Source organism: Malania oleifera, chromosome 11 (genome assembly GCF_029873635.1).
Source record: "Malania oleifera isolate guangnan ecotype guangnan chromosome 11, ASM2987363v1, whole genome shotgun sequence".
Lineage (NCBI taxonomy): Eukaryota > Viridiplantae > Streptophyta > Magnoliopsida > Santalales > Ximeniaceae > Malania > Malania oleifera.
In genome coordinates, this window is record NC_080427.1 from 89,764,876 (window position 1) to 89,787,000 (window position 22,125).

The following is a 22,125-nucleotide window of genomic DNA, read 5'->3' on the forward strand; positions in this document are numbered from 1 at the left end:
GGGTTTACATAGACGTAATTGTTCATTTGTAAAAAGATCACATGGCACACATCGGTGTAACTCCATTCGGTGAGGGACACTCATCCACTAGACCACCAATTTTCTATGGAGTAAATTACACTTATTGGAAACGTAGGATGAGCATATACCTATTGAATGTAGATTGGAAGGTATGGAAAATAGTTACTAAGGGAAATCATGTTCCCATGAACATAATTGATAAGGTAAATTTACCTAAAACTGAAGATGAGTATTAGAGGAAGAGTGGAAATCGGTACAAATAAATGCTACTACGATGAACTTGCTTTTCTGTACACTAGATGTAAATGAATTTAAAAGAGTAATGGCATGTGACTCTGCTAAAGAAATTTGGGAAAAATTAGAAGTTACATATGAAGGCACTAAGGAAGTAAAAGATAGTAGGATAGACATGCTCACCAGTTAATATGAAGCATTTAGAATGATTCATGATGAATCTGTCCAATCCATGTACCCTATATTCACGCACATCACAAATTCTTAAAATGCACTTGGAAAATTTTACCCTACTTATGAGTTGATCAGGAAAATACTCAGGGGACTACCTCCAGTTTGGGAAGCTAAAGCTATTGCAATAGCAGAAGGGAGAAATCTCAAGGAGATGTTTATTGATGAACTCATTGGATCGCTCATCACTTATGAGCTTGCAATAAATGAGAGGGAAAGTGAGCAGAATAAGGCAAAGAAAATTACTGTGCTTAAGGAATCATCAAACAACTCCAGTGAAGGAAGTGATTCTGATACAGAAGACGACATGACATTGCTAACAAAGAAGTTCAAGAAGTTCTTGAAGAAGAATAAGAAGTTCAACAAAAAATTTCAGAACTCAAAATCAAAAAGAGGAGAGTCAAGCATGAAGAAAAAGAAAGAAGATCCACCAACATGCTACAACTATAGAGAGGTTGGACACATCAAGCCTGAGTGTCCCAAACTAATGAAAGCCTCCAATAAAAAGAAGAAGGCACTAAATGCTGGTTGGGATACGCACAACACAAGTTATTCAGAATTTGAATCCAGTGATGATGAGATTGCAAAAATGTGTCTAATGGCACATGATGACCTTGAGGTACAGTCATCATTCTCATCATCTTCTTATTATTCCAATGATTCTGAAAATGAAAATAACATGCTTTCATACAATGAATTGAAATAAGAATATTTGTACACTATTAAAATGCTTGAGAAGAAAACTAAGAAAATTTCAAATTTGAAAAGTAAAGTTAAAGAACTTTCAAGGTTGGTAGAAAGTCAAAATGAATCTCATACATCCCTCATAAAAGACAAGGAATTGAAAATTGAAGAGTTAGAAAAGAATTTGAAAGATAAAACTAAGATTATTTTTAAATTTACTGAAGGTCAAAATAATTTTAAAAAACTCCTTGGAGTTCAAAGAAATTCTCTAGAGAAGGAAGGTCTTGGTTTTAATGGGAAGGAGAACCTAAAACATAAACATATCTACATGGGACATTTTGTAAGAGAGTCAAAACCATATGTTCCAACTAAAGACTATCATAGAAACATTACATGCTTTAAATGTAAAAGGTTGGGTCACATTAAATTTGACTTTCCTTTCAAAAATAAATATTTCAAAATTAAGAAAGTCTGAAAAATCAAAGGAGAATCTAGTACTAACCCCTATGGACCCAAGAAAATTTGCATACCAAAAGTAGTTATCTGATTATGTCCTGTAGATGTGCTTGAGATTGTCCTTCTCGAAGGACAAGTGGTATATGGATAGCAGATGCTCATGACACATGACATAAGATAAAGCTAAATTCGCATCTATCGTATCCAAAGATGAAGGATTCATTACATTTGGGGATAACTCTAAAGGTAAAATCATTGGAGTTGGTAAAGTTGGTAAGGAACCTTCACTTGTCATTGATAATGTGTTATTAGTAGATGGATTGAAACATAACCTATTGAGTATAAGTCAACTATGTGATAAAGGTTATAAAGTCTCATTTGAACATGACAAATGCACAGTAGAGAACAAATTTGAAAATAAAATATTGTTTACTGCTGATCGTCATCAAAATGTATACATCACTAGCTTTGATAATCTTGCATCTCAATATGTTACTTGTTTCTCTGCCATAAATGAAATTAGTTGGATTTGGCATACGAGACTAGGACACGCAAACATGGATTTAATATCTAAACTTGTTAAGAAAGAATTAGTTAAGGGATTGCCTAAGACTAAATTTGTTAAAGATAAAATCTGTGATGCATGCCAACTAGGAAAACAAGAAAAAATGAGCTTTAAGAATAAGAAAGAAATCTCTACTACTAGGCCACTTCAAATGCTACACTTAGATTTATTTGGTCCAAACCCAATTCAGAGTTTAGGAGGAAAATCATATGCATTTGTTATAGTTTACGATTATTCAAGATATACATAGGTTCTATTTTTAGGTCACAAAGATGAAGCGTGTGAACAATACATAAATCTGTGTAATAAAATTCAAAACGAAAAGGGTTATATTGTCACTAAAATCCGAAGTGATAGGGATAGAGAATTTAAAAATCAAAACATGGAAGACTACTGTAATTCTTTAGGAATTGCTCATAATTTTTCGGCTCCTAGAACACCACAGAAAAATGGTGCAGTTGAAAGGAAGAATAGGTTTATACAAGAAATGACTAGAACTATGCTTAACGAACATAAATTACCTAAGTATTTTTGGGTTGATTCAGTAAATACCGTCTGCAATGTTCTAAATAGAGTTTTAATTAGACCATTTCTAAATAAGACTTCGTACGAATTATGGAATGGCCATGGACCAAACATATCATATTTTCATGTCTTTGGTTGTAAATGTTTTGTACTTAAAGACAATGAACACTTAGGAAAGTTTGATGTGAAATCAGATGAAGGTATCTTGCTAGGGTATGCCTTAGATAGTAAAGCCTACAAAGTATACAACAAATGAACATTAACTGCTATAGAATCCATTCATGTAGTGTTTGATGAGTCAAATCCCTTCTCAAAAATGGCTGATGAAGATGAAATTGAGATAAATAAGGAATTTGAAAAACTATCCATTGAGAATGATGCATGAAATAAAAATGAAATTAAGGAACCATTTGTTTAAACTAATCAAATTGAAAATGAGGTTAATGAACCACTTAGAGAATGGAAGTGTATAAAGAATCATCCCATTGATCAAATAATAGGTGAACCATTATGTGGAGTAGCCACACGATCCTCACTTAGGAATATGATTAGTCATTTTGCCTTTCAATCTCAAGAAGAATCTAGGAATGTGAGTGAAGCAATTGAGGATGAATCATGGTTGTTGTCCATACAAGAAGAGTTAAACCAGTTCAAGAGAAACAAAGTATGGACATTAGTTCCTAGACTAGAGGATAAGACAATCATTGGAACAAAATGGATATATAAGAACAAGAAATATGAATATGGGATAGTTGTTAGAATTAAGGCTAGACTAGTAGCTCAGGGATATAACCAGGAAGAAGGATTAGATTTTGATGAAACCTTTACACCTGTAGCTAGAATGCAAGCCATTCGAATGCTTTTAAACTATGCTACTTTTAAGCATTTCAAGCTATATCAAATGGATGTCAAAAGCACATTTTTAGATGGATACATAAGTGAATAGGTATATGTAGCCCCCAAGTTTTTAGAACCATAAGAATCCAAATCACGTTTACAAACTAACAAAATCCTTGTACGGTTTAAAGAAAGCTCCTAAAGCTTGGTATGAGAGACTAAGCGGCTTTCTACTTGATAATGGATTTATAAGAGGAAGAATAGACACAACACTTTTTATAAAGTCTAAGAAAGATGATGTGCTCCTAGTTCAAGTATACGTAGATGATATCATATTTGGAGCTACAAATAAAGACTTGTGTAATGAGTTACTAGTACTATGAAAAATGAATTTGAGATGAGTATGATGGGCAAACTAAATTTCCTCCTACGACTTCAGATCAATCAAGCAAAACATGGAATTTTTATAAATCAATCGAAGTACATTTGAGATCTACTCAAAAATTTTAATATGGAAGATGGGAAAATACTAGGAACACCTATAAGCGCTTCGTTGAAATTAGACAAAGATGAACAAGGTATACCAGTAGATGTCAAGCTCTATCGTGGAACAATCGGTAGTTTATTTTATCTAACTGCTAGTAGACCTGACATAATGTTTAGCGTATGTTTGTGCGCAAGATTTTAGGCTGCACCAAAAGAGTCAGATTTGTTAGCTATTAAACGAATACTTAGATACTTGATAGGAACCATAGAACTTGGGTTGTGCTATCCTAAGTGCACATTTTTTGAGATTATCAGCTATTCAGATGCTGATTTTGCTGGTAGCAAAGTGGATAGGAAGAGTACGAGTGGTACATGTCATTTATTAAGACATTCTTTAGTCTCTTGGTTTTTCAAGAAGCAAAATTCAGTAGCTCTTTCCACGGCTGAGGCTAAATATGTAGCGGCAGGAAGTTGTTGTGCTCAAGCACTATACATGAAGCAACAATTGACGGATTTTGGATTAAGTTTTGACACAATTCCTACAAGATGTGACAATATGAATACAATAAACATCTCAAAGAATCTTATATTACATTCACAAACTAAACATATAGAAATAAAACATCATTTTCTTTGTGATCATATGCGAAAAGGAGATGTGACACTTGAGTTTGTATGTACAGATGAACAACGGGTAAACATATTCATGAAACTACTTGCGGAGGATAGGTTTATCCAAATTAGGCATGAATTAAGTCTGATGCATAGTCGAGAGGTTGCCTAAAATTATATTAGATGATGTAATTCAAGGGGAGCAACGTCACATAATATTCACAATTGGCTAAAAATTTCAATTTTGACTCATCTTTTCTTATTCGGTATCAAATTAGTTAACATTTGGCATCGTGATAAGAGCATATTAACATTTGGTATGTTTACAATGCAATTTACATTCAACAACGCAACTTTGTGCATTAGCAAGGGGGAGAAGTAAACTTTTTCACATCTGATGGTTGAACAAGTTTAAAACTTTCAGATTTCAAAGGGGAGAAGAACATAAGGTTATATCCACTCATGTATTATTATAGACCTTTTTGATGATGTCAAAAGGGGGAGAAAAATCAAGCCAACAAAAATTGTTATCAAAACTAATTGTGTAAAGGGGAAGAAGAATCAGGCTATAGCAAAATTGGGAAAAAATGGTTTGGCAAAACTAATTGTGTATGAGCATAAGCATATTTTATTTGACACGAGCATATTTCATTCATTGAATATTTAATGCATTATTTGAGGGGGAGCCTTGTTAGGCGTAACCAATTTTATATTTTTGCTTGTGTATTTGTCATCATAAAAAATGAGGAGATTGTTAACTCTATGAGTCCAATGCAATTTTGATATTGACAAATCACTTGGTATTTGATCTGTGCATTGAAATTGTGAATAGGAAAAATATTTAGCATGCATGGAAAGATTACAAGTCATGGAAGCCATGAAGATTAAAGCATACATAACTTGGCACAATCCATGGAATTACAAGAGTTGAAGAATGAAGATGCAAGCGAAAAGTTCAAGATCGTCATGGGAATGGGTATTTAGAACTAATTTATTCACATATTTCATATGATTTAATTTGAGCCTTAACATATATACTAGACTGACCTTAGGACTCATGCATCTCATGAACATCATTAAGGGATATTTATGGACTTAGAGATATTTTTAAAACCCCCAAAAATACTTTATAAAAGAGCAAAGAAAAAAACCAAATTAGATTTTTTAAACTAAAAAAAAAAAATCCAGGAATTTGTCAGTTCAGAAGGCCGAACTCAACGTTCAGTCGGCTGAAGATGTAACTTTAGAAGACCGAAGTTAAGCTCAGCAATCTGAAGAATTTCTTTAATAGACCGAAGATTAAGTTCAGTTGTCAAAAGAATTTATGGTGAAACACAAAACCTGACAGAAGCACCTCAGAAGACTAAACTCATACTTCAATCATATGAACCCGACACTTCAAAAGACTATACCCCAACTTTAGTTGTTTGACCCTGTGTCCAGGTTAATTTTTTGAAACTCTAAGGAACTTCAGTCTTATGGGCACTAACCCTCAATCGTCTGAACCTACAGGAAAGATTTAAAATTTAATTTTTAATGAGAGAACACGTGAGTTAATTTTTTATACAATGGTTAAGATTCATTTTGAGGGCAAGATACCTATATAATGAACATCTAAACCCTAGTGCCCTAACCAAGATCAAAGAGAACAAGAAGAACGATAAGAAAAAACCACAAGAAGAAGAAAATTGAACATTTGGCATACAATTGAGCATATTAGCACCGCTTGCGAGATCACACTACTGAGGTTGTAATTGGGATTTCAAATCTTATACTACACATATGAGCTAAAGCTACTTTGATCCTCAAAAGGTTTTCTTGTGATTATTGTGCAAGCATTTTGATATTGAGGTTTGATAAATCAAAAGACTTGTTAATATTTAGCCTCATAGAGTTCTTCATATAAACTTATTTACATGTTGATATTTAGTTTTCAAAAAACTTTTCACCTCAAAATCTATTATTGAATATAAGCTGAGTGATTGATCTTGAGTGTACTTACTTATAGATTATTTAGATAAGATCACTACTTAAGAAAGGTTTTCGCCATTGGTTAAACAATTTTGATTCAAGTGTGTATTCAGTTAAAGGTTATATATTTTAGATATCTTAAAACCACTTGATTAAATATCCTTAGTGTTCATAACTATATATTTTATTGATTGATATTTTCTGGAAAACATTATGTTCATTTTTTTATCTTTCGAAATCATATTATATATATATATATATATATATATATATATATATATAGATTTGCATATTAAAGAGATCATATTGTGGTTGAATATTTGATAGAAAGCTTTTTGATTTTAATTGATATAATATTCAAGACAAAGCTTTTTATAAGTTCACATTTGATATTCGTGCATCTTCGCAAAGTGAACTAGAACCCCAATTTTCTCCAAAGCTTTCGCTTATATCATTACTTGGGAGATTTGATACAAGGGAAATTGATTGAAGCATTTCATGCATATAACGATTATATCATTTCATGCATACTAAGTTTCAAGTTTCATCATATCTATATGTGTTAGGTTTCAATTGTACTCACTAGCTTTTTTAGAAGCATATCTTGAGTTGTTTTTCAGATTTGATATTATATTGTAATCACAGTTGTTTTTACCAGGTGAGGAGGAAGTTGTGCCTCTTGTAAGCAGTGGATGTAAGGGAAGCTCTGTCCTGGTTAAAGGAGCAGGGATTGTAATGACTCGAAGAATAATGTTATTTAAATAATAAAAAGAAAGGGGAATGGAAACTGGAAACAGAAGGAGGCTATCCATGACGTTGCATTTTGGAAAGGATAATCTCGAGGAATTTTTCAACTCCTCATCGATGAACACGGGGGGGACTCATCGATGAAGGTATAAGAGGAGCTCGCTGACGAGGATACGATTCATCAACGAGAAGATACTGAGCGAGGATTTTAGGAATCCTGAAATTCGTTGATGAGGGTTGAAGTTTGTCGATGAACTTTCTACAGGACTCGTTGATGAGGTGATGTGGCTCGTTGACGAATCCCATAGGATAAATAGGTTTAAACGTGATTTTTTAGTCATTTTCCTACATAGAACTTTTCTCTCTCTTACCCTTCGGTTCCTCCTCCTTCTCTCTTCGATGCTCCTAGGAATCTTCTTTGCAAATCTGTCAGAGCGGATCGTCGGTGGGGCTGAGGTAGAAACCACCCAAATCCAGCACAAGGATTCCTACTCAATATTTGAATTCTTGATAGTTGTAGAAAGCGTAGTACGCGTAGAAATACTAAACTTTAGTTCTGGGGAATGTTATTTTCAGGGTGTTGAGTAGGGAACCCTGTGGGTGCAGGACATATTTTCTTAGGGACTTTTCAAGAATCAGGTAAGGGGATAAACTAAACTAGTATTTTATGAAAAACATGTATATTGTTATAGCATTTGATTTCAGGAAAATAAATATATTTATATATGATTTATATTTGGGAAAATTCTATTGAAAGTGATGATATGTTAAATATACAAAAAACCTATTTAGTGTGGCATGAGTAGAAATTAATATAAAATACTGTGTCTGGGAATGTGTTAATGATACAGATTTTTAAAATGGAAAATTGGTGTACGGGCCGAGATTTTTATATGTTTGCTGGCGTACGGGTCGAGCTATGTATATGATTTGTCGGTGTACGGGTCGAGCTATGGAAATGATTTTCCAGTGTATGGGTTGAGCTATATATATGATTTTTCGGCGTACGGGCTGAGCTATAGATGTGATTTGACAGCATACGGGTTGAGCTATGGATATGATTTGCCGGCATATGGGCTGAGCTATGGTAAAATGTGAAATACCGGCGTACGGGCTGATGATTTTCATGATATACGTATATATGCAAAATGATATGATTGATTTAAAAATTAATGATATGAAATATCAATGTATCATGGTTTCAATATATGTTATATGGTATCAAAACCTAGTTGGCTTGGTCTAGGCTAGCATTTGCACGGTACCATTGCTATGTGTCCATGTTCATCACGATCATGATATTTGTGTTAATGCCGCTGTACGGAGTGGTGTGAGATTGGATGGTTGATGTGGTTTTTAAGAAGTGTGTGAGTGCCCCTGGTGTACGGACCAGGTTAGGCAAACCCATCAGACTTACAGACTGTACTTTTGACTTGGCAGTGGTCGGCCAACCATTGTCAGGTCCTGCCTTCGGGCCACACAACCTAGTCATATGGGGGTAATACATGACAACAGCCAGCTAACCTACCATGAATGTTTTTGTATTATTATTATATAAGATGATTAATGTTTATGAAAATGTAGTATGTTCTGCAATATTTTGATGATATATATGTTTTCCCAGATTTGACATAACAGTTTACTGAATATGTTTTGTATGGTATATGTATAACACAGAATACTCATGTTGCCACACACTAGTATTAGCTTATTTCCCTTACTAAGAGGTGTCTCGCCCTGAATTTTATAAATATTTCAAGCACCCCTGATAGGAGAGCGGGTAAAGCCCCACTGATCTAGTACGGTAGATCTGCACTTTCGGAAGGGTAAGTATTTTGATAAGGTCGGATGTATTTTGTGGAAATGGCCCTAAGACATCTTTTTGGGTTGAGTGTTGTGTATATATATATAGTGATTGTAGTAACTTTGGTATTGTGATGTATGGTATAATGAGATGTATATGATTGTATGTTTCCTGCTGCTTAGGCTTCTTCTATATGTTCTGATATATCCCTGGTACCCACAGGTCCAGGTGGGCTATGATCTATTGAGCTTTGTGATATTGTATTTATTATATTAAAAAATATATGGAATTAAGCACGTCGTCACAGGGATATAGTGGAATCCTTGAGTGGGTTTCTCAAGGCGATGATGTAGGTCGAGTTGGCTGAACCTCATAAAATCGTGTTTGCCTTCTCTCTTCCCTTTTCTTTTTATTTTCTGCACTTAATTTCATTACTTGTATTTCATGTGTGTATGTTTGAATAACTCCACACACCCTTCATTTGTAATGACCCGAAAAATAATGGAATTTAAATAATAAAGAGAGAGGGAAAATGGAAACAAAAATGGAAGGAGACAGTAGGCTTCGTCGACGAACGCGAATGGAATAACCCGGAAGTAATACACAAGGCCTCGTCGACGAACATAGGGAGTTCATCGACAAGTGCATAAGGGGACCTTGTCGACGAAGCTACGCCTCGTAGAAGATACTGAGAAGGGTTTTTGGGATAGTCTGAAATTCATCGACAAGAGAGGAAGTTCATCGACGAAATTATTGAAGGACTCATCGATGAGGTGACGGGTCTCATTGAAGAATCTGGCTCTATAAATAGTGAAAACTTGGATTTTAGACAAATTTTCAGCGCAGAAGGGTTTTTCCCTCTCTAAAAAGGTCACTCGCTCCTTCTCTCTTCGATTCCGGCCTTGTTTCACGCCAGATCGATGATCCGAAGTCACCACAATGCTCCTGGCAAAGTTCACTGCAAGTCTGCTGGAGCTGATTGTTGGTGGAGTTGGTTTGGATTTCATCCCAATCTCAGGGTAAGGCATTTTATTCGGTATTTGTCTTTCCCATAGTTATAAGAAATACTTTACATGATAAAATACTGATGCTTTGTTTAGAGGGATGTGGTTTTCAGGGTGTTGAGTGGAGAACCCTGCGGGTAAAGGGCTAGAGTACAGTAGGGACTTTTCAGAGATAAGGTAAGGGAAATATGCTATGCTAGGAGTTTTTCAATATTATCAGAGATTCTACATATATGTATATACTCGCTTATTACTTAATTTTTATAAAATGAGTTTTAAATGCTTGTGCGGCCTGAGTAGATATGTATTTAATGAAGAACTTATACAGTTTCTATAGTATATCATACTATACAGAATACACAGATATAGACAATATATTACAGATATTTATTTAGAAAAGTATATTATAGTTTTACTCAGATCAGTATGTTATAGTTTTATACAGATCAGTATATTAAAGATATTTATTCAAAATAGTATATTACAGTTTTACTTAGATCAGTATGTTATAGTTTTATACAGATCAGTATATTACAGATATTTATTCAAAATAGTATATTACAGTTTTACTCAAATCAATATACTAGACCTTTATTCAAAACAGTATAGTCAGCATTTACAGTATGTCATGTTTCCTATTACCATAACATTCCAAGTATACAAACAGAGTATATAGACATATTACAGAGATAGCATTAAGATGCTACAAATATATGATACAGAGATTACAGTATTTATAGCACAGAATGATAATGTTATGGTAATTTTGGAAACATGATGAAAATAGTTAAAGAGTATATATATAGTATCAGATCCCTAAGGAATGATCACAGACCGATACAAATAAAGAATACAGAGCACGGTACCGTTGCTAGATATAGATAGAGTGCAACCACATATCTCAGATAGTGTGTGGGTACCGTCAGCCGTGCTTCGAGAATATGCAGCTCTCGAATTCACTGTGTTGAAGGGGCTAGTTTGATAGGTAGCAGCCAGTCCCGAGCTTAGGAGTGGATGCAGTTTGGTTGGGCTGAGGTAGTGTAGAGTATTTTGACTTATCTGGAGGGCCGACCAGATTAAGTCCCGCCTATGGGCCACACAACCCTGTTATGAGAGGTCAAATCATGACATACAGAGTTCTAGGGATAAAGAACAAATATGTATATGTATACAGTTTTATAGTATCTGATGAGTATAGTATGATATTAAAAGTATGAAAAGTAGAAAATACAGATGATACAGTTATATTTTAAATTGTGAAAAGAAAGATATGCTTTACAGTTTTACTATTGTATTATAGTTCATTTATTATTTAAATAGTATTCCTAACTTAGTTGTCACACTAGTAATAACATATTTCCACTTACTGAGCGTCGACTCACCCCATGACCTTAACATTTTTCAGGTGAGCTAGCTAGGCGAGCAGATTAGGCTCGTGGATAGAGAGTATATTGAATGAAGTATATGTGCCGAAGCTTAACAAGCATTTTACAAAATCTATTTTGAAGGAAAATACATGCGTTGAAAGTTAGATCTTGATATTTATTTTCATTAAGGCATAAATCAATCACAAAATTTATTCTTGAATACATTATTGTGAATCTTCTTGGATTGAGCTAAAAGTTATAACATGAACAAGTTCTCAACTGAATGTGATATCTCTTATTGCAAATTCAGTTTGTAAATCCATATTCATATCTAAAGGCTTGTAATTAACGTAATTCTAATTGTTGTATATCAACATATATATATATATATATATATATATTGAAAAGTTGAATAATTAAGGGTTTAAGTATTTAAAATTTCGCGAATAATTTTTAAATAACCCAATTCATCCCCCCCCCCCCCTCTTGGGAATACATCCTAATTTCAATTGGTATCAAAGACAGTTTGTATTATATCCTAACAAGTAGCTGCATAAAGATCCCTATGGCAAGGTTAGGAGTATCCCCATTTGGAGAAGGCCAATTTTCATCTAGACCTCCCATCTTCTACGATGAAAACTACACCTTTTGGAAGCAACAAATGAGAATATTTTTACTAACCATGGATTACAAAGTATGGAAAGTAGTCACACATGGTGACTTGATTCTCACAAAATCTGTAGACAACAAAGAAGTCCCTAAAGAAGAAAAAGAATGGAATGAACAAATTCAAAATAACTTGAGTGCAATGAATGCGTTGTATTTTTGTCTTAGATGCAAATGAATTCAATAGAGTTATGAGTTGTAAATCAGCTAAATAAATTTGGGACAAGTTAGAGGTTATCTATGAGGGAACCATAAATTTTAGGGATAGTAGGATTGACATGCTCAACAGTGTGTATGAAGCCTTTAAGATGAAACTAGAAGAATCCATCACCAGCATGTACACTAGGTTCACCCATATAATTAATTCCCTTAATGCACTAGGAAAGAGTTATTCTACCTATGAGATGATTAGGAAATTTATTAGAGGACTTCCTCCTATTTGGGAACCTAAGGCCACTGCCATAACTGAAGGTAGAAATCTGAAAACCACTTCCTTAGATGAATTAATAGGTTCACGTCTCACGTATGAGATGGCGACGAATGGAAGAGCTGTTGAGGGTAATAAATAGAATAAAATAATAGCCCTAAAAGCTTCAAAGGAAAGTTCCAGGGAGGAAGAGGATGATGAGGGAGACGACAATGATCTAGCCTTGTTCACTAGACGCTTAGGCAAATTATTTAATAAGAACAAGAGATTTGCTAGAAAATTCAGAGGATAAAAAACAGATAAGGGTGAGACTAATAAGAAAGAAACAAAGAATGAACCCCCTACCTGCTATAATTGTAAGAAAGTAGGATGTATAAAACTTGATTGTCCACAGCTCAAGAGAGATGCAAAGAAGAAGAAAAAGAGAGCAATGAAAGCAACTTGGGATGACTCAAGTTCAAGTGACTCGGAGAGTGAATCAAGCGATCATGAGATGCCTAACCTGTGCTTCACTGCAAGAGAAAAGGAGGTAAATTCCTATTCAACCTCATCTTATGAAACTAGTGATGAATCTTATAATGAATCATTTGAATGTTTACCTTCTTATAGAGAAATCCAACCTAAATTGTTTTCATAACATAATAGATTCATAAAAGTGTCCAAGAGGAATATAGCTCTAAGAAAACAAAATGAAACACTTGTGAATCAACTAGAATCCTCTAGATTAATTGAAAAAGAAAAGGACTCAACTATTGATGAATGCATGGATAAAATAAATAAGATGTCCTAAGAACTAGTTAAGCTACAAGTAGATGGTAAAAGTGCAAAAGACATAGAAAATTGTAGTCTTAAAAGTAAAGTTGAAGATCAACAAACTTGTTGGAGTTCAATGAATGTCAATGGACAAGGAAGGAATAGGCTTTAATGGAATTAAGAACACTAAGAGAAGAAACCTCTATATGGGGTACTTTGTAAAAGCTTCCAACAATTATGTTGATACATCTTGAACTAATACATATGAACACACTACGTGTTTCCTATGAAGGATAAAGGGCACATAAAATTGGAATGTCCATATAAAAGAAAGAGTGTCAAAATTAAGAAAGTATGGAGAGCTAAAACTAAAAATAAATTAAATTTAAGACGACCTAAGAAGGTATGGATACCAAAAGTAACACATTGAACCCCTTCTTATAGGTATGCTTTAGGTCCAGACCAACAAAAGATAAATAGTACTTGGATAGTGAGTGCTCAAGGTATACGACCGAAGATAATTCCAAGTTCACCTCATTAACATTAAAGGATGGTGGTGGATATGTCACCTTTGGAGACAATGCTAAATGATAAATTATCGGCATGAGTAAAGTTGTTTAGAAACCTTCCTTGGAGATTGATGATGTGTTGTTATTTGAAGGGTTAACACATAATCTTCTTTGTGTTAGCCAACTAAGTGAAAAAGGCTTTCAAGTAACCTTTAAACAAGACAAATGCACAGTTGAAAATAGTAAATATCATTAAATCTTGTTTATTGCAAATAGAGTTGATAATTTTTATTGCATAAATTTTAAAAACCTGATACCTCAAGAAGTTCAATGCTTCACTGCCGTAAATAAGAATAGCTGGCTGTGGCATAGGAGATTAGGACACATAAGTATGGATCTGTTGTCAAAATTAGCAATGAAAAATTTAGAAAAAGGCTTGCCTAGTACTAAGTTTGTTAAGGACAAAGTGTGTGATGCCTATCAACTTTGGAAGCAAACCAAGACAACCTTTAATAAGAAAAAACATATCTCTACTGGTAGACCACTAGAGCTTATTCATCTAGATATTTTTGGTCCCACCAAAACTCAAAGCTTAGGAGGAAAGCAATATGCATTTGTCATAGTTGATGACTACTCTAGGTTTACCTGGGTGCTATTCTTATCCTCCAAAGATGAAGCTTGTAAGATGTTGATCAATCTATGCAAGAAGCTTCAAAATGAAAGGGGCTATGGTATTCAAAATATTAGGAGTGATCAAGGGAGAGAATTTAAAAATAAAGATGTTGAGGATTATGGTACTGAACATGGAATATCTCACAACTTCTCAGATCCCCATACACCACAACGAAATGGAGTTGTTGAGAGGAAAAATAGGTCACTTCAAGAGATGACTGGGACCATGCTAAATAAACATAACCTACCAAAATATTTTTGGGTTGAAGCAGTAAACACCACGTGTTATGTAATGAATAGAATCTCACTTAGAACCAACTTAGAAAAGACTCCATATGAACTCTATAAAGGAAGAAAATAAAATATATCTTACTTCCATGTGTTTGGATGCAAGTTCTTTATTTTGAATGAAAAAGATGGCCTAGGAAAGTTTGATGCTAAATCAGATGAAGGTATATTTGTAGGATATGCTGAAAATAGCAAAGCCTTTAGAGTCTACAATACTAGATCTCTTTTAATTATAGAATCCATTCATGTTATATTTGGTGAGGCTAATCCATTTTCTTCTAAACCCACTGAAGTTGATGAAGTTGAATTAAGAAAGCGTTGAGAAGATTTAGCAATTCGAGAAGTAAAAGATGAGAGTTATGAAATAAGTACACCTTTAAACGACAACTCTCAAAGTCAAGCTGGATTGCCTAAAGAGTGGAAGTTCGTAAGGAATCACCCCAAATATCAAATTATTGGGGAACCTTCACAAGGAGTATCCACCAAATCACCATTAAAGAACCTTTGCAATCATTGTGCGTTTCTATCTTAAGAGAAACCAAAGAACATAAATGAGGCAATTAATGATGAATCATGGATAGTTGCCATGTAGGAAGAGTTGAACCAATTTGAAAAGAATATGGTTTGGGAACTAGTCCCTAGACCTGAAAGTCACTCTATAATTGGCACCAAATGGGTTTTCAGGAATAAAATGGATGAGAACAAAATTGTAGTCCATAACAAAGCTACAATGGTAGCTCAAGGTTACAATCAAAAAGAAGGAATAGATTATGTTGAGACTTTTGCTCCAGTAGCTTTAATGGAAGCAATAAGAATGTTGCTAGCCTTTGCATCCCACAAAAATTTCAAATTTTATCAAATGGATGTAAAGAGTGCATTTCCAAATGGATTCATAATTAAAGAAGTTTATGTTGCACAACCCCCAGGGTTTGCAGACTTTCATTTCCCAAATCATGTATTTAGACTAACAAGAGCCTTATATTGATTGAAACAAGCTCCTGGAGCTTGGTATGAACAACTAAAGTGACTTCCTGTTAGAAAATGGTTTTTTTAGAGGGAAAGTGGATAGCACCTTATTCATTAAGTCTAAAAATAATGATATGCTTATCATTCAAATTTATTGTTGACTTTTTGAGTACGATCCCTATTTTGATGCTGACAAAGCACCAGTTTCTTATGTGTGTTTTTAAGTACTTGAACAGGTTTACTATTCAACGCACGCATAAGGCAAAAAGGTAATGGAAGCCAAGATGGGACTTACAGCATACACACAACTTGGCGTATCCCATGAGGAAAAAGCAAAAGATGAAGACATTTATTTTAACTTATATGTGCATTTATTTTTTATTATTTTGGTCTGTAATAAATGCATATGTCCTGCATGATATGACTTAATGCTAAGATAGGCCATAGACAGACCTTAGGGCAGTCGACCGACCTTGGGTTTTTATACCCTTTAACTAAATTGCTGCAAGCTTATTCACACAAGGTTGAAAAAACACAGGGGCTAAATAAAACTTAAATGCACATTTTTGAATAGCCTTGGGTGACCGACTGATTTATGTGTTATAGCCCTCAATTAATAGAACACACTATAGGCCAAAAAGTCAAATTGTTGACTAAGCCTCGGGCGACCGAACAAAAATAAACGCATCTTCCATGATTAATCGAACCCTGGTCATTGAATTTTCCACCATCCCCGAGTGCCCGATCTTTTAGTTCAAAATCACCCCAAGCAACTGAATTATAAGGTTCGACAGATCGAGCCATTCTTCGGGTGACCGAAACCATGAAGGTTTGGAAAATCGCCTGGCTCAACTGACTAGTCATTGCCCATGGTCAATTGAACTCGAAAATTTCACTTTCCTCTTTGTGTTTATTTGGGCGACTGACCCTAAGGACTGGGCGACCAAAACTCTTGGATTGCCAAAAATTAACTGCGGTAATTGGGGTTAATATTTAATTAAAGTTTTCTAAAACTCCCAATAGGTCCCCAACGGTCATATTTTTTAGAAAAACTATAAATACCCCTTTCATTTTTTTAATTAGTAACTTTGATTAACTTTAAAATTTTCTCAAATATTTTTTTAATCAAAGTTCCCCCATTTCAAAATTCTTTTATGGGGTAAATTTTATGCTCTCCAAACTCTCTTTTGTTTATTTCTTGAAAATCATTTGTACAAGAGAGCCTTTTTTATTTGGGCATTTATTTTCAAGTGTTTTACTCTCTTTTGCTTGCTTATTTGAAAGACATTTTTTAGAGTAAATCTTTGGGATTTTTCCACATATTTTCATGGCAAATATGTTGTCTGAGAAACACATTTTTGAATCCATGCTTTCATTGATAAACGTTTATATTGCAAAGATTGTTTGAGAAATGAAGACCCTAGGTTCTCCTACTTCTTTATTGAAAATATTTTCAGAGATATATTTGATTTAGGGGTTAAATTTTTGAGGTCCTTATCATGCACATTATATTCAAAGATTGTAAAATGATTTTGTAAGCACCCTTACTATACTGAGCATGATTTCACATCATATTATAGGGCATGTTTTGGAGCTTTAATGTTGTACATCTCTACTTATATTTAGAAGCATTATTTTGTACAAAAAATGATTTTTAATGATCTAGTTGGGTTCAGCCTGGAAATTGAACTGGGGCGTCTTAGCCCCGTAAGTGAGATCGGTTGTATTTAGCCCGGAATTTGAACTGGGGAGTCTCTGCCCCGTAAGGGAGACCAGTTGATCTTATTCTGGTAATTGAGTTGGATTTTGGGACCTCCTGTAAAGTGTGGTCAGGGTTTTCCTCGCCCTGTAAGGACAGGATGTAAATGGCTTCTGCTCTACCCTTTTAAGTGAGCAAGGATAGTACAATCTTTGGGGGATATGCCCAAGGAGGGGACATAGGCTGGTTTGGCTGAACCTCGATAACAAATATCGTGTGTCACTCTCTCTCTCTATCTCATTTAAATCGCGCACTTTAATTTCCACATATGTACGCTTGTTCATTTATCACTATCATTACTTTTGCATACATGCCTTTTATTTAAATGAGATAAGCGTCTTATGTGTATATTTACTTTCATGGCTTAATCATTTTCATATACACGCTTTCAAGATTAAATGGGATATGATGTGATGATTGTATGCAAGTATTTAATTTACTGAGAATATCTTATCTGGCTTAAATATTTGCATACTTAATTTATTGGGAATGCTTGGACAGACCCTAGGTTGTGAAATACTGGCTATGAATTGAGTTCAACCTAGGAGAAATTTTTAAAACCCAAGTCCCCCCCCCCCCCCCTCTTAAGAATACACCAGTTGCAACATTTATGTTGACAACATTATCTTTGGTGCTACAAATGAGAATTTATGCAAAGAATTTGATAAATGCATGCAAGACGAGTTTGAGATGAGCATGATGGGTAAGTTAACATACTTCCTTGGTCTTCAAATCAAGCAAGCTAAGAATGACACATTCATAAACCAATCCAAATATATTAGAGACTTGCTTAAGAAATTTGACATAAATGGTGGAAAGCCATTGAGAACCCTAATGAGCACTTCTATGAGTCTTAAGAGAGATGAGAAAGGAAAGTCTTGATGTGAAATACTACCGAGGCATAATAGGAAGTCTGCTCCATTTGACAGCTTGTAGACCTGACATTATGTTCAGTGTCTGCATGTGTGCTCACTTTCAGGCAGATAATAAAGAATCTCATCAAATAGTTATAAAGAAGATACTGAGATATTTGGTAGGTACTATTGACTTAGGTCTTTGATATCCTAAATAAACGGCATTTGAAATGATCAGCTATTTGGATGCAAATTATGTTGGGTATAAAATAGACAGAAAAAGTACAAGTGGTACTTGCCACTTTTTAGGACGTTCTTTAGTTTCTCGGTTCTGCAAGAAACGAAATCCTATGGCATTATCTACTATTAAGGCTAAATACGTTATAGCAAGTACTTGTGCGCACAAACTATATATATGAAACAACAACTTCAAGATTTCAATTTGGAATATTCGATGGTACCAATAAAATGTAATAAAACAAGTTCCATAAATATCTCAAATAACCCTATCTCTCACTCCAAGACTAAGCACATTAAGATTCATCATCATTTCCTAAGAGATCATGTGCAAAAAGGAGGCATAATTCTTGAATTTGTAAATAAATATAAACAATGGGCTAACATTCTCACAAAACCTCTTTCAAAGGATAGATTTATCTAGGTACAATGAGAATTAGGTCTATTACATTGTAGAGAGGTTAATTTAGAGGTAGACACTAAAGTGGATGAGTGGGTGAGCTAAAATATAATATATATATATATATATATATATATAATTACGCGCTTAAATTGCGTAATTAGGTGTTTAAATTCATGCATTACAAATTATATTTTTTTATTTAAATGCCTAATTACTCTTAATATTCTAACATTGTGTTCTATTTATAAAATTTGTATTTTATTGAGTAATCTATGAAATTTTGTTGTTGTTGCTGTTGTTTTTTTTTTTTTTAATTGTAGAGCAACTGTTGGAAGCTAAAAACCGACAGTACTTTGAAATCTGTGTGTAACTCTCTCATTCGACCTCCGATTCAGATGATTCAAGATTTCATAGAAAGATAAGAAAACGATCTACAATTTTCGTGTTCATTTTGCAAAATACTGGCTGCATCTAGGCCGAAATCAGATGTGAAGTTACCATACGCCGTTTTGCGAACTATTTCGACAATTCCCCATAATTTGGTGTAACTTTCTCGTCTGAGAACCGATTGAAACGATTCAAAATTATAGGAAAATTTGAAATAGAGCTCTACAACGTTCATGTTTTGAACTTTGAGAGATAAGGGATGCAAAATGGTCTAAAGTGGGCTTGAAGTGGAGGCAACCATATGCTTTTGAAAAAAATAAATAAATAAAATAAAAAAATATATATTAAGGATGATGTGACACGACCATGCAGCTGGGTCATCATGCGCTGGGTAAGGCACTGGGACACAAAGGAAAGAAAGAAAAGGAAAGAAAAGGAAAGTAAAAGGAGACATTTTTGGGGTTTTCTTATTGAAGGAGGCTAGGGTAGTAAGGGGGTGGTTTTTTTGGACGGGAGAAGAGAGGGCAGCGTGCGCTGGGGTTGGAGATTGAGGCTACACCATATAGGAGAAAAAAAGACATTATTTTTTTGGTGAAACACTAAAGGGAGGCCAGACCACACAGAGAAGTTTTTTTTTTGAAAAATTATTTTTTTGGGAGCTTTCTTGTGGTTTTCTTTTGGGGTTGCTACGAAGATACACACACAGCTAGCAAAGGAGAGTTGGAGAAACGCAAAAATAATATCTTTTCAGAAGCGGAAGGCAGCAAATAATAGCAGTGTTCGGGGTGTTCGTGACGCGCGATGGCAGTGCTGCGAGTGTTGATATTTCCCGTACGCTCCAAAGAGAAGAAACTATGGTGAAATCTGTTATGTCAGATTTAATTTTCGGAATGAACTAAATTTTTGTATTCTAGGAAAACGATGTAGCCAGTTTCGAATCATGCTTGCTCTTTGATGCTAATCTGAAGTAGTTTTCATTCATGTTTGTTTGAGTTATTCTGTGCCTAATGCTTTTAATTAACTGGCCATTAATTAAATGATTTTAGTCTTGTGATTTGCTACCGAAAGGGGGGATTATAGGATAGATCTTGGATAATTTAGCGTAGGTAAATATAGAGATCGAAAGACTTGTATGAACCTACGTAGCATTAAAAATCGAGGGTCTTACTGCATTTTTGCGTTATTAATTTGCATACTCTTATGTTAAATAATAAACAAGAATAGGTTCTGATTGACTATCGAAAGAGGCTTTGGGAAAAATTGGTGATTTGCTAGCAAACAAAGAAAACGAAGTTGAATTAGCTAAATGAGTAAAGCATAATGAGAAACAAGTTGAAATTGGTTTCCTAGAAGTTTTCACCATTAGTAATTTGATAAGCGGCATCTAGTGTTAAATTCTCTTGAATAGTTTATTTAAAGTAGCTTTATTTAAATTTCGCAGTCTAAAATTATTAATTTTTCTAAATAAAATCAAGGTTATGATAACTTTGGTACTTAGTAAAATTAAGAGATCAATCCTTGAGGAAAAAACTCTACACATCATTATATTATAAAACTACGATACTATGCACTTGCAGTTTGCACTGGTCAAGTTCTTGGCGCCGTTGCCGAGGATTGAGTTTATCTTATTTTTGCCAATATCGATGCAAAGTAATCTTGGTTTTAATTTAGAATTTTCTTTTTATATTTTTATTTATTTATTTTCTTTATTTATTGTATTTTATTATTTTTTTTTCTATATTTCTGGTGTGTTTTTTTTATGTTGGATGCACAGTGCTAAAACCCATGCCATTATTCCTTTTGATCCAAAGATTGAATGAACGCTTAGAGCACTAAGGAAAAAGAGGGTATTAGCCATGGAGAACGGACAAGATAACGTGCAGCCACGCACCCTAAAGGATTATGTGTGACCAGTTGTGAATGACAACTATTCGGGTATCAGACGCCAGCCCATTAATGCCGACAATTTTGAGCTCAAACCCGCATTAATCAGCATGGTGCAACAGGCCCAATTCAGTGGATCGCCACTTGATGATCCCAATATCCATCTGGCAATGTTTTTAGAGATTTGTGATACTGTGAAGATCAATGGTGTTACTGAAGACACTATTAGACAAAGATTATTCCCTTTCTCTTTGAGGGACAAAGCAAGAGGATGGCTACAGTCGCTACAACCTGGGAGTATCACTAGTTGGCAGGACATGGCAAAAAAATTTATGGCTAAATTCTTTCCACCTAAAAAAATAGCTCAACTCAGGAGTGAGATTGGTCAATTCCAGCAACATGGTTTTGAATCACTCTATGAAGCATGGGAAAGGTATAAGGATTTGATTCGATGCTGCCCACAACATGGATTGCCTGATTGGTTGCAAATTTAGATGTTCTATAATGGATTAAATGGGCAAACACATACTTTACTTGATGCTGCATTTGGGGAAACTTTGATGTCAAAGACACTTGAGGGTGCCACTGCTCTTTTGGAAGAAATGGCCTCAAATAACTATCAATGGCCAACTGAAAGAACTATGGCTAAGAAAGTTGATGGAATTCATGAATTGGAGTCGTTTGCTACACTTTCATCTCAAGTTGCTTCTCTGTCTCATCAGATTTCATCTTTAACAACCCAGAGGATACCACAAGGTGTAGAATATGTTGCAGCT

The 22,125-nt window shown here is 34.5% G+C and overlaps 1 non-coding gene across 1 annotated transcript; it reads right to left on the reverse strand.

The window, feature by feature from the left end:
• Positions 1–21,714: 21,714 nt before the first annotated feature.
• Positions 21,715–21,821, reverse strand: LOC131143652 (small nucleolar RNA R71). Its single transcript, XR_009133634.1, has one exon. It is a non-coding gene; the product is annotated as a small nucleolar RNA R71 (small nucleolar RNA).
• Between the last annotated feature and the right edge of the window lie 304 nt (positions 21,822–22,125).